This window comes from Aethalodelphis obliquidens, unplaced genomic scaffold (genome assembly GCF_003676395.1).
Source record: "Aethalodelphis obliquidens isolate GAN/ISIS:26980383/991018 unplaced genomic scaffold, ASM367639v1 scaffold126, whole genome shotgun sequence".
Classification (NCBI taxonomy): domain Eukaryota; kingdom Metazoa; phylum Chordata; class Mammalia; order Artiodactyla; family Delphinidae; genus Aethalodelphis; species Aethalodelphis obliquidens.
This window is the reverse complement of record NW_020838070.1, coordinates 335456-349040: the sequence shown is the minus strand read 5'-3', so window position 1 is coordinate 349040 and position 13585 is coordinate 335456.

The window sequence follows — 13585 nt, the reverse complement described above, 5'->3', positions numbered from 1 at the left end:
TTTCACAATGTTGGCGGCTTGGGGGGCGCTGCTGGCATTCAATTGGCAGGGACAGGGGTTCACATGGGTGAAAACTCTGTTATCTCAGACTACAAAAGGTAATCACATTTTTTTTTTTTAAATTAATTTAGGCTGCATTTGGTCTTCGTTGCTGCGCGCGGGCTTTCTCTAGTTGTGGCGAGCAGGGGCTACTCTTCGTTGTGGCCCACGGGCTTCTCCTTGCAGTGGCTTCTCTTGTTGCAGAGCACAGACTCCAGGCACGCGGAGTAGTTGTGGCACATGGGCTCAGTAGTTGTGGCTCTTTGGCTCTAGAGCGCAGGCTCAGTAGTTGTGGCGCATGGGCTTAGTTGCTCCACGGCATGTGGGATCTTCCCGGACGAGGGCTCGAACCTGTGTTCCCTGCATTGGCAGGCGGATTCTTAACCACTGCACCACCAGGAAAGTCCCGGTAATCACAGTTTTAAAAACACAGATTAAAATAATGTTTATTCTAGTGTTTAATAGTATATCTCTGCTCTTTTATTTTTTTGGTTCTTATACAGAATAATTTCTGATCTTCTTGCTTTCTTAAATCCTAACTTATTTGTTATAAGCAGGGGCAAGCATCTGACACTTTATTGTGTTTTCTAGTGTCATGAGGCCTCAGCATCGACACTTTGAGTATGTGTTATTTGGTTACAAATCGTTTTCCTTCGATTTTTTTCCCCCTCTATTACAGCTCAGGCATTATATTGTGATTTTAAAAAACTGAGTATGTGAGAAGGCATATTATTGATGATTGCCATTTCGGGAGAGTAAAGGAAGCGTTACTCCAATTTTTATTTTTATGAAGAGGGTGTGGGGTGTACTGTGCAACACCCCTGATGCCTTCATGTGTATTGTGAGGTCCTTTTCCTCCACCCCCGCCAGCCCCACACCTAGCCAGGAGTGAGGTTTGAAGACTCCGTAAGAAATAGATCCTCCAGGGACTTCCCTGGTGGTGCAGTGGTTGGGAGTGCGCCTGCCGATGCAGGGGACACGGGTTCGTGCCCCGGTCCGGGAAGATCCCACATTCCGCGGAGCGGCTGGTCCCGTGAGCCATGGCCGCTGAGCCTGCGCGTCCGGAGCCCGTGCTCCGCAACGGGAGACGCCACAACAGTGAGAGGCCCGCGTACCGCAAAAAAAAGAAAAAAAAAAGTCTCTCTAGATGTTGTCAAATATTTCCCTGGGAGGCAAAATTACTCTGGGTTGAGAACCACTGCCTTAGATGATGCATGAAACTTTGGGGAAAAAAACAGTGTAAGTTGTGTTTACATAGGTACAGTAACCAGGTTTTGGATGTAGAAGAGTGAGCTTTCTACTCCCGAACCTCAGAGTTAGGCACACTATGCATTCACAGGCAGTGCAGAACACACAGTCTCTGCAGGCAAGCCAGCTCCCAGGAGGAAGGGAAGTAAAAAGGGCTGGGCGACACATGCCTTGTCCTCCTTCCAATTCACCTATCAAATAAGTAAAGGTGTGGGGAGAGAGCAAGAGTGTTACACCCAGCAAAGAAGGGTGAGCCAAAAGCTGGAAAGAACCTGGATCCTTGAGTCACCACTTGGAAGAGAGCTGACTCTCTTCCATGCCAGCGGCAGACTTGCTTTTATGAGCAAGAGAGGCTTTTATGTGTTTAGCCACTGAGATTTTTTAAAAAGATTTATTTATTTATTTATAATTTTGGCTGCTTCAGGTCTTAGTTGTGGCACACGGGCCCTTCATTGCGGAGCGCGAGCTTCTCTCTAGTTGTGGTGTGCAGGTTTTCTCTTCTCTAGTTGTGGCACGCAGGCTCCAGGGCATGCGAGCTCGGTAGTTGTGACGTGTGGGCTTAGTTGCCCCGCAGCATGTGGGATCTTAGTTCCCTGACCAGGGATCAAACCTGCGTCCCCTGCATTGTAAAGCGGATTCTTTACCACTGGACCAACTGGGAAGTCCCTAGCCACTGAGATTTTGCAGTTTGTTTGTTTCTGGGGCATAGCCTGAGCCAACACAAAGTTTTTTGTTTTCTCACATACATTTCATCCTCTATTCCACTTACAGCTCCCCCATCCCCAGCCAGTGGCAAACTCAATTGTTCAACCTCCTCCACTATACAAGTCTAAAAACTGCTTTTGAGATTTTTATGTTGACTGTTTAAAGGATTTTTTTTTTTAATTTCTAGGAATGCCAGTGAAACAATGGGGGAGGGCAGCAATGTAAGACGAAGTAAATAGGGCCATCCTCCCTCAGAAACTGGATGAAATAGACATATATTTTAAAATATTCTCAAAAACATTTAAGGCTAACTGCAATGTGGTGTCTTGGATTGGATCCCAGAACAGAAAAAGGATATTAGGAAAACTAGCGAAATACTAAGAAAGTCTGGATTTTAGTTAATAGTAATATACCAATGTTAATTTCTTAGACGTGACCAATGTACATGGTTATGTAAGATGTTAACATTAGGGGAAACAGACAGAGTGAAGGGTATTCAGAGACTTTCTGTACTAATTTTGCAACTTTTCTGTAAATCTAAAATTATTCCCTAACATAAAGTTTATTTTTAAAAAAAGCAGTGAAGAGCTAACAAGAGTGGGAAGGATTACCCGGCTGAGGTCTGCAAGTAAAACCCCAGAAAGATGAACCGAGTAGGCAAGGTCCCTTTGTCCTTGGGAGCATTTACTGATTCAGAGGAAGCAACTAACGGGATGAGCTAGGAGTGCGGGGCCCTCCAAGGGTGAGAAATCTGGTATATATGTAATTTTTTATCATTTTTTTTATTTTTTTATTTTTTATATTTATATTTTTATTTTATTTATAAAAATAAAATTTTTTTATTTTATTTTTTATCAATTTTTTATTTATTTTAATATGTAAATTTTTACCTTAGGCTAGGACCCCAAAGAGCTGCACTTTGGGAGAAGACTGAATTGCAAAGAAACCAAGCCACATGGACTTCACTCAGCTTCCTGTCTTTTGGGTGTCCCAGGAAACCTCAAACTCTGAACTTGAATTTTAAATGGTCTTGGTCCGACAAGAGCTTAATCTCCAAAATATACAAACAGCTCATACAACTCAACAACAAAAAAATAAAGAACCTGATCAAAAAATGGGCAGAAGCCCTTAATAGACATTTCTCCAAAGAAGACCTACAGATGGCCAGTAGGCACGTGAAAAAATGCTCAGCATCACTAATTATTAGAGAAATGCAAATCAAAACTACAATGAGCCATGGCCACTGAGCCTGCGCGTCCGGAGCCTGTGCTCCGCAACGGGAGAGGCCACAACAGTGAGAGGCCCGCGTACCGCAAAAAAAATTAAAAAAGGATGCCTTGAAGAGCGAAGAGACACACCCACAGAGAGGGAGAAAAGGTCAGCAACGCACATGACAGGCAACATGGATAAATCATAAAAAAAGATAACGTTGAGTGAAAGAAGCCAGGCATATAAAAGACTGATTTCATTTAGATGAAATTTAAAAACAGACCCAACAAAATGGCATTGTATTGTGATATATATATTTAGAGGGTAAAACCAGAAAGCAGAAGTGATTCCTATAAAAGTCAGGGTAGCGGATGTCTTTGTGGGAAGATGTTGTGCTCTCAGGGGTCACATGGGGGCTTCTGGGGCTGGAAGGGTTTATTTCTTCATTGGGGTGGTGGCTACCCAGGTGTTCGTTTTTTATTAATTTGTGAAGTTGTCTTGTTTATGCCCTTTCCTGCGAGCATATTTTATATCACAAATCTAAACTTTCTTTTTGAGATGGAGTAACAGAAACAACAAATAGGAAAAGTTATCAGAAATCTCAAAAAACAAAACAAAAACAAAAACCCAAGGTTACAGTACTTTCCCTAGTTCTCACTGAGATGTAAACAGGCTGAGCCCACCCTTTCTTCAGACCCTCTGACTCACTCTCTGTGTCTGGGAGTGAGCCCATTTCTCCTCTTGGAATTCTTCTTCTTTCTCTTTGGTGTCTGGGCTGAGTGCCAAACCCAACGATGCAGACCTGTCGCCTGAAGCAGAGATTCTGTCACCTCTAGGAGGATAAAGGACCATTGACATTCTATCTTTACCAGAGCGTGCCTCCTCTACTTTCTCTCCCTGCAAGGATGGACCCCCAAGTCATTCATTCCTCTGGCCTCATCTTTCTATTCCATCTGTGGCTGCCCTGGCTGGAGCACCTTGACCAAGGCTTGGGTGGGTGAGGTGACCCTGCCTGGGCTTCCAGCTATCTTGGCCAACGCCGCCCTGAGTGATCTGCTCTGTCCTGGGGTTCAGCCCTCTCCTCAGCTCTCCAGCTCTAAACTCTCATTCAACCAAACATCTAACACTATGTTAGTTTCAGGTGCACAACACAGGGATTTGGTATTTCCATACATTGCAAAATGATCACCACAATAAGTCTAGTTACCATCTGTCACCATAGAAAGTTACTACAATATTATTGACTATATTCCCCATGCTGTACATTTCATCTCCCTGACTCATTTATTTTTGTACCTGGAAGTTTATACCTATTAATCTCCTTCACCTATTTCATTCATTTCCCCACCCTCTCCCCTCTGGCAATCACCTGTTTGTTCTCTGTATCTATGAGTCTTTTACTGTTTTAGGTTTGTTCTTATGTTTTGTTTGTTAGATTCCACATTCGAGTGAAATAATATAGTATTTGTTTTTGTCTGACTTATTTAACTTAGCATAATACCCTCTAGGTCCATCCATATTGTTGTAAATAGCAAGATTTCATTCTCTTTTATGGCTGAGTAGTATTCCATTGTATATATATATACCACATCTTCTTGTATCCTTTCATCTATTGATGGACACTTAGATTGCTTCTATATCTTGACTGTTGTAAATAATGTTGCATTGAATATAGGGGTGCATATATCTTTTGGAATGAGTGTTTTTTTTCTTCTTCAGAAAAATACCCAGGAGTAGAGCTGCTGGATTGTATGGTAGTTCTATTTTTACTTTTTTGAGGAACCTCCATACTGTTCTCCATAGCAGCTGCACCAATTCTCATTCTCGCTAACAGTGCATGAAGTTTCCCGTTTCTCCCCATCCTTGCCAGCACTTGTTATTTGTTGTCTTTTTGATAGAAGCCATTCTCACAGATGTGAGGTGATATCTCATTGTAGTTTTCTGTTTGTTTGTTTGTTTTGTTTTGTTTTTTGCAGTACGCGGGCCTCTCCCTGCTGTGGCCTCTCCCATTGCGGAGCACAGGCTCCGGACGCGCAGGCTCAGCCGCCATGGCTCACGGGCCCAGCCGCTCCGCGGCATGTGGGATCTTCCCGGACCGGGACACGAACCCGTGTCCTCTGCATCGGCAGGCGGACTCTCAACCACTGCGCCACCAGGGAAGCCCCCCTTATTGTAGTTTTGATTTTCATTTCCCTGATGATTGGTGATGCTGAACCTGTTTTCCTGCACCTGTTAGTTATCTATATGTCTTCTTTGAAAAAATGTATATATCAGTCCTCTGCCCATTTTTCAATTGGGTTGTTTGTTTTTTTGATGTTGAGTTGTATGAGTCTTTTGGTATATTTTGGATAGTAACCCCTTATCAGATGTATCATTTGCAAATATCATCTCCCATGCAGTAGGCGGCCTTTTGTTTTATTGATAGTTTCTTCTGCTGTGCAAAATCTTTTTAGTTTTTTTTTTTTTAAGATTAAAAAAAATTTTATTTATTTGGTTGCGGCGGGTCTTAGTTGCGGCAGGCAGCCTCCTTAGTTGTGGCAGGCGGGCTCCTTAGTTGTGGCAGGCAGCCTCCTCAGTTGTGGCAGGCGGGCTCCTCAGTTGTGGCATGCGAACTCTTAGTTGCGGCATGCGAACTCTTAGCTGCGGCATGCATGTGGGATCTACTTCCCTGACCAGGGATCGAACCCAGGACCCCTGCATTGGGAGTGCGGAGTCTTATCCACTGTGCCACCAGGGAAGTCCCAAAATCTTTTTAGTTTGATGTAGTCCCACTTGTTTATTTTTGCTTTTGTTTCCCTTGTCTGAGGAGACATACCTAAAAAATATTGCTAAGACCAAGGTCAAAGAGTATGCTGCCTTTGTTTTCTCCTGGGAGTTTTATGGATTCAGGTCTAACATTTAAGTCTTCAATCCATTTTGAGTTAATTTTTGTATATGGTGTGAAAAAGTAGTCCAATTTGATTCTTTTGCATGTAACTACACTATTTTTTTTAGTAATTTCTCCCTCCCAACTGATTTATAATGTCATCTTTCTTAAAAGTTAAATTAGCATATACATGAGGAATATTTCTGTACTTTCTATTCTGTTCTATTTGTCTAGTTGTGGATGGTTTCTTCTGTACAAAACTTTAAAAAAATTGTTTTCATATCAGAAATATTTCGTATCTGATAGGTCTAATGCCTCCCCACCCCCCAATCTAGTCCCATAACTTTTCTTTTTCAGAATTTTCCTGCTATTCACCAATGCTTATTTTTCATGAAGAACTTCTGTACCATTTAATAAGTTCCCTCTGCAAATCCGCTTTATATTTTAATTGAGATTGCATTGGATTTGGAGATTATTTTAGAATGAATTGACATATTTACAGTATTCAATTGTCCTTTTCCCTGAGTTATAGTTTGTTGTATATGTCCTTTACTAGTGTTTTAAAGGTCCCCCCTCCCATATCAATAGGTCCTTTACTTTTCCTATTCAGTTTATAACTTGGTATTTAATCTTTTGATTGATATTTTAGTTTGGAATTTTTTTCTTACATTATGCTTTTTTTTACTCTTTTTTTTTTGTTTTTTTTTTGCGGTACGTGGGCCTCTCACTGTTGTGGCCTCTCCCGTTGTGGAGCACAGGCTCTGGACGCGCAGGCTCAGCGGCCATGGCTCACGGGCCCAGCCGCTCCGCGGCATGTGGGATCTTCCCAGACCAGGGCACGAACCCACATCCCCTGCATCGGCAGGCGGACTCCCAGCCACTGCGCCACCAGGGAAGCCCGATATGTTTTCTTCATTAACTGATTCCCTCATCATCATGAAATATTCACCTTTATGCCTGGCAATAGTCCTCGTCTTGAGGTCTACTTTGCCTTGTATTAATGTAGTCGCTTCAGCTTTCTCAATTAGTATTTCCATGGTAAGTCTTTTTTCACTCATTTTCTTTTAACATGTGTGTCTTTGTGTTTAAAGTGAGTTTCTTCTAGCTAGCACACAGTTAAGTCTTTCTTTTTAAATCTATCCTGACAATCTCTGTCTTTTATTTGGAGGATTTAGACCATTTACTTTTTACAAAAACAACTTTGAGATATAATTTACGTACCATAAATTTCATCCATTTAAAGTGTACAAGACAATAGTTTTTAGGATATTCACAGAGTTGTAAAACCATCCCTATAATCTAATTTTAGAACATTTTCATCATCTTAGTAAGAAACCTCACGCCCACTTGCAATCGCTCCCAACCTCCATCTCTCCCAGCCTAGGCAACCACTAATGTACTTTCTGCCGCTATAGATTTGCCCATTCTGGATTTTTCACATTAATGAAATCATACAATATGTGGTCTTTTGTGACTGGCTTCTTTCACTTTGCATTATGTTTTGAGGTTTATCCACGTTGTGGCACAGATCAGTATCTCATTTCTTTTTATTGCTAAATAATATTCCATTGTATGGTTATACCCTATTTTATTTATCCCTTTATCAATTGACGGACCTTTGGATTTTTTTACACATTTGGCTGTTATGAGTAATATTGCTTCAATATTCTTGTGTAAGTTTTTGTGTTTTCATTTTCATTTCTCTTGGGTATATATCTAGGAGAGGATATATATGAAAATTCTATGTTTTACCTTTTGTTCACCTTCACTTTTGAAAGACATTTTTGAAAAACCAGCATCTGTGGACATAATAATATGAAAATTTCACTTTTTATTCTATTAATAGATTATTTTATATGGAGTTATAGTAACAGATTTCCAGAGAGTAAACCATTTAATTTCCAAATATTAAACCATTTCTAGAATACACTCTACTTGATCATTTGTATTATTTTTCTGGTATTCTGGTGACACTGTCAGCTAATATAGCTTTTAGAATTTTTTAATAAGTGAGACTGGTTTGTAGGGTTGGAGTGTGTGTGTGTGTGTGTGTGTGTGTGTGTGTGTGTGTGCTGCTTTCTTTGACAGGTTTTGGTATCAATGTTATGTTCACTTCATAAAAAGAATTTTGAAGATTTCCTTTTATTTCTGTGTTCTAGAAGAGTTCAAGGTAACTGTTCCTTAAATGTTTGGTAGAATTCTTCTGCAGAACTATCTGGTGCTTCTTGAAGGAGAAATTCTTTGACATCTCTACTCTATTAAAATTAGTATTTCTCTTCTGGGGTAATTTGGTAATTTGTATAATAATAATAAACTGGGTTTCTGGACCAGCCAGGTCAAGGCCTCTGAGTGCAGTGACAGCATCAAGATCACAACCTTCCAAGAATCATACAGTGTGTATTTTTCGTGTCTTCCTTCTTTCATTCAGTATAACGTTTTGACATCTACCCATGTTGTTGCACGGTGGGGATAGTCTTGGAATATTAGTTTTTTTTCACTTATGAGTCAATATACCACTGTATGGACGTACCACAATTTATTTATCCATTCACTTGTCGATGGAATCTGGATTGTTTCCCTTTTTTGGCAATTATGAATAATACTCACATGGCAGTCTGACAGTTTCAGATGCTCCCCGTCCTTACGTGTTATTCAGTCTAACACTCTAGTGTATGCACCTGCTTGTGGATTTACTTTGCAATTCCCTAACAAATAATGTTGGATGAGCACTTTCTCATATGCCGCTTATTGGCTATTTATGTATCATCTTTTGTGAAGCGTGTGTTTACATGTTTTGCCTGATTTTTGGTTGGGTTGTTTTTCTTTTTATTATTTCTTTTATTATTGGGTGGCAGGAGTTCTTTACTGTGGATACAAATCCTTTGTCATATATATATGTTGTGAGTATTTCCTCTCAGTCTGCTGATTGCCTGTTTATTTTCTTGACAGTGTTTTTTGATGAACAGAAATTTTAAATTTTGATGAAGTCAGTTTTGTTTTGTTTTTTAGAGTCCATGCTTTTTATGTCCTTTCTAGAAATCGTTGGCTTCCAAAAGATTGAGAAGATAGTCTTCTATGTTTTTCTTCTAGAAGCTTTCTCAATTTAATTTATGTTTATGGTCCCTTTTATTTTTTAATTTTTAAAAAGTTTAGTAAAATATTTTAGTCAGCCCACTATGTCCAAAATATTATCATTTCAACATGGAATCATCATACAAATTGTTAATGAAGTATTTTACATTCTGTTTTCTGTATCAAGTCTTTAAAGCTGGTGTGTGTTTTATAGTTACTCACACCTCAGTACAGAGTAGCTGCGTTTAAATGCTCAACATGCTAGTGGCTGTAGTATTGCACAGTGTGTATTATACTTACATGTCTCCCCACCTCATGGATACTCTTGTGTATGACCTACTTGATCATCAAACCAAATACAGTCTTTTCCCCATACACCTGCTCCTCAAACCTCTCCATCTGGACCCATGGTCCCATTTATTTATTTTTGAGAGATGGAAAAAAATTCTCATATATTTCTTCTTTTTTTAATTTTTTAATTTTATTTAATTTATTTTTTATACAGCAGGTTCTTATTAGTTATCCATTTTATACATATTAGCGTATATATGTCAATCCCAATCCCCCAATTCATCACCCCCCCCGCATTTCTTTGTTCTTAATGACATGAGTGTACTTCATTCATCCTCCACACGGTCAGTATAGTGTTACAATATCAAATTAAGATGAGGACACAGAAGCTCTTGACCAGAAGTTAAAGGTGAAGGGGCAAGTCTGCATATTACCCAGGGTCCCTACAGGAGACACATAGGACCGTTGTCAGGATTAAGGGAATGAGGTGAGTCACCCAGGGGTCTGTGACAGTGGGAAACTCTTGCCTTTTACCTTGGCCAAAAAGGGCCGATGGGAGGGAACTGTGTGGGCGAGCCTGGACAGCTGGAGGTGTGGCAAAGGAGGGGAATAGTCCCTGACCTCTCTCTCCTCCCTCCTGCCAGTTTCCTGCTGTGGCCCCCACTGGCCAAATCCAACTGGAAGTCCAAAGTAAAGGGAGCCCAGGTAACACAATCCATCAGTGTCAGTCTCCAAGGACACAGAGCAAAACAGAGTAGGATAGAGAAAGAACTGGGGGCAGGGTGTGGAGCGAGGTACATGGAAAATACCCAGCATGGTCTGCTGTCCATAATCCTAAGATGTGGCTGACGTCCTCAGCACAGTCTCTGCATTTCTGCGTGATTTTCTAAAACCAGAGAACAGCAGCCCAAGAGCTGTGCTTGGGTGGCCAATCGAACACCTGAAAAGAATCTGTTTTTCAATTTTCCAAAGAAATGAAGAAATTTCCATCATCTTCCCCAAGGCTGTGATGTCAGACTCTTTTAGTCTCAGCTCAGCTACTTCAAACACTGTCACGTATTTCTATAAACTCGAACCATGGGAGTTCCGCTTTCACGGTTTTAATATACAATCTAGAGGCAAAGACTGTGTCGATATGTCACAGATGTCCTGGTTCCAGGATGCACCGCCACCCGGCCCGGACGAGGAGCCAGCTGACCTCATCTGGCAAAGCTGGCTTTGGGGGATTTTATTTTAAAACCTGAATATGTATACAGTTTGCATTCTTAGGGAGGTGAGAAATTCTGTGAAACTTCAAGAGCTCTCATTTGCTTTATCTTTTTGCTAAGAGAAGCCAGGCGGTCTGGCTGAGGGGACCGAGCTGATTGGCTTAGCTGAAACATACCTGTTGTTATTAACCACAGAGCAGAATTATTTGAAGTTCAATTTCTACGTTAAACATAATAATTTTGCTCTGTTTGGATTCCTGAGGGCTCTTTGGATTCTGTAATTTATTTCATTGTTCTGATGCTGCGCCTCCCCCCACCCCCTTGTATTCCAGACTCTTCAGCCCCTATGGTCCCTTTTAAACTGAACTTTTTTTTTTTTTTTTTTTTTTTTTTTTGCGATACACGGGCCTCTCACCGTTGTGGCCTGTGCCGTTGCGGAGCACAGGCTCCGGATGCGCAGGCTCAGCGGCCGTGGCTCAAGGGCCCAGCCGCTCCCCGGCATGTGGGATCCTCCCGGACCGGGGCACGAACCCGTGTCCTCTGCATCGGCAGGCGGACTCTCAACCACTGCGCCACCAGGGAAGCCCTAAACTGAACTTTGTATGTGGTGTAGGGTAGGGATCGACCCCCCTCCCGCCCCCACCCCAGAATATCTACTTTCTCCAGCACGTTGGTTGGTTCCCTCGTCAAAATTCATCTGACCCTATATCAGATGACTCTTGATATCTCTCAAACTCTAAGCACCCCTGGTCAAAATGTATCTCATTTAGGCTTTCCCTACTCAAAGCGAGGTCCTAAGACAAGAGGCATCACATCACCTGGGAGCTGAAATGCAGAACCTAGCACCACTCCAGCCCTACACAACCCCCAGATGATTCATAATCACATTACATTTTCAGAAGCACTGGTGTAGATAATTTTTGAGGAAGGAGGGGAAATGTGATCACGACATATTCTGCCACCGACAGCCTCCCCATGCACCACAGGCTGTGGGGGCCGATGGATCCATTTGTTCTCCTTGAATCACTGGACTTACTCCCATACTTCATCCCTGGGTCCACGCTCCCGCTGCGTGCTGCGTGCTGGGGGCGAGGGGAGGGGACTCACCGGCCCAGTCCTCACCCTCGAATACCCACAACCACCTGCTCACTCATCCGGCAGCTCCTGCCCTCTCCTCCGTACACATCCTTCCCTCTGAGCCTCAGTTTCCTCAATCACAGAGCAGAGATAATAATGGTCTCCATCACAGGAGTTAATGCGATGCGAAGTGATCTGAAGAGTGCCTCGGGCATAAAGACCGCACAATAAAAGTCAGTGATCGTCACGGCTGTTTCCGAGCCGGTCCCCCAGGAGAAGCCCCTGCCCACAAGCCGCCGTTTCCCTGGCAGATCCACCCCCGCCTACTACAGCGGGGCAGAATTGAGCCTTGCAGTCTGGCCGACTCGACTTCTCCTCTCTCCCTTCCCCGCTCCCCCAGGACCCGGTGCACCGATAAATCTTTCCCAGCACCGTTGCATTGTTACGAGTTGCCCTCGCATCTGACTGGTCCCCCGCCCCGGCCTGGGGACTCCTCAAATCCAGGATCTCTGCCTTGGTAGTCTCGGAACCCCCAGCCCCTGGCACAGTGCCTGGCACTTGGAGGGCGCGCAATAAATGTTTGCAAAACCTAATTCGGCGTTAAGCAAGCGTCCACCTTTCAGCAGGTGGGGGTGGGGTGGGGGTGGTAAGTGCGGGCTATGGTGAGGGAGGGAAGGCTGGCTGTGTGCCCGGGTGGGGGACACAAGGCAGGGAGCTCCTCGTGGCTCGGGTGGGAGGACACTGAGGAGGGGGTACGACGCAGGAGAGCGGAGCCAGGGCCGGCAGAGGGCTGGCGGCGCCAGACGCCACGGGGCCCCTCCGCTCCTCCCCCTCCTCCCGGCGCGCCCCCTTCCCCCTCCTCCTCCCGGTGCCTTGCCTCCTCCGGCTCCTCCGCCCCCGCCAGCGCGGCCGTGGCAGGGAGGGGCCGGGGAGGCGGAGCCAGCGGCGGCCGAGGCTCCCGGCACCCGCGCGGCTCCCGGTCTGGAGCTGAGATCCCGGCGCGCCGAGGTAGGAACCCGCGCGGAGGACGGACCAAGGGCTCGGAGCCGCAGGGGCCGGGCGGGACTGGAGGATGGGCTGAGACCTGCCTCTCATGCCCAGGCAGCCACGCGGCTCACGGGGCCCCCAGCTTGGTGATGGTGGGGCGGGGGGGCTCAGTCCCCGCCCCTCGGCCCCTGGTCTTCTCTCCGCACCCACCCCCTCCTCCGTGCGCCCCTCTCTTTTCCTGCCGCTCCGCATCCTCCGAGACCGCCCCGAGCGTCCCCCGGGTCTCGCCTCGCCTTCACCTTCGCCCAGCCGCGCTCCTTGTTGGTCCCACAGGTTCCTTCCCAAAGCGAGCTGGAGTCTCTGCTTGGCTGCCTGGGGGAGTGGGGGGCACAGCTAGAAGGAGCCAGAGGATGAGTCTGGCGTAGGGGGGCGGGGCGTTGGCTGGAGGGCCGGGGGCCATTCTTATGCATCTCGGTGTCAGCGGGGCTCGGGCGGGCGCTGTGGGGCTGGCTCCATGTTTGCGGAATGAATGAATCATTACTCTCCTTATCTCCTTCTGAAGGAGGACTTTTTGAGGTCCACGTGCTGCAGAACACGTCGGGGGGCCTGCCGAAATAGGGCTCCCCCCGCCGGCATAGTAGACACTGACTCTCATCTCTCCACCTCCTCTCTATACGCTCTGTTTTGGCGGCAGGCTCCCTTTAGGTTGGGGCTTGGGGATGGCGGGGGAGGAGGGGTTGTAGGCCCAGCCAGGTACTTGTTGACAGTCAAGGGGCTTGAGTGAGGCCCCTTAGAAGGTAACAGGGGAGGGGTGCACTGTGGAGGAGAGCACCCACTGTCAGGCAGGGGCCACTTCTCATCTCTGAGACCTGCCTGGAAGGGC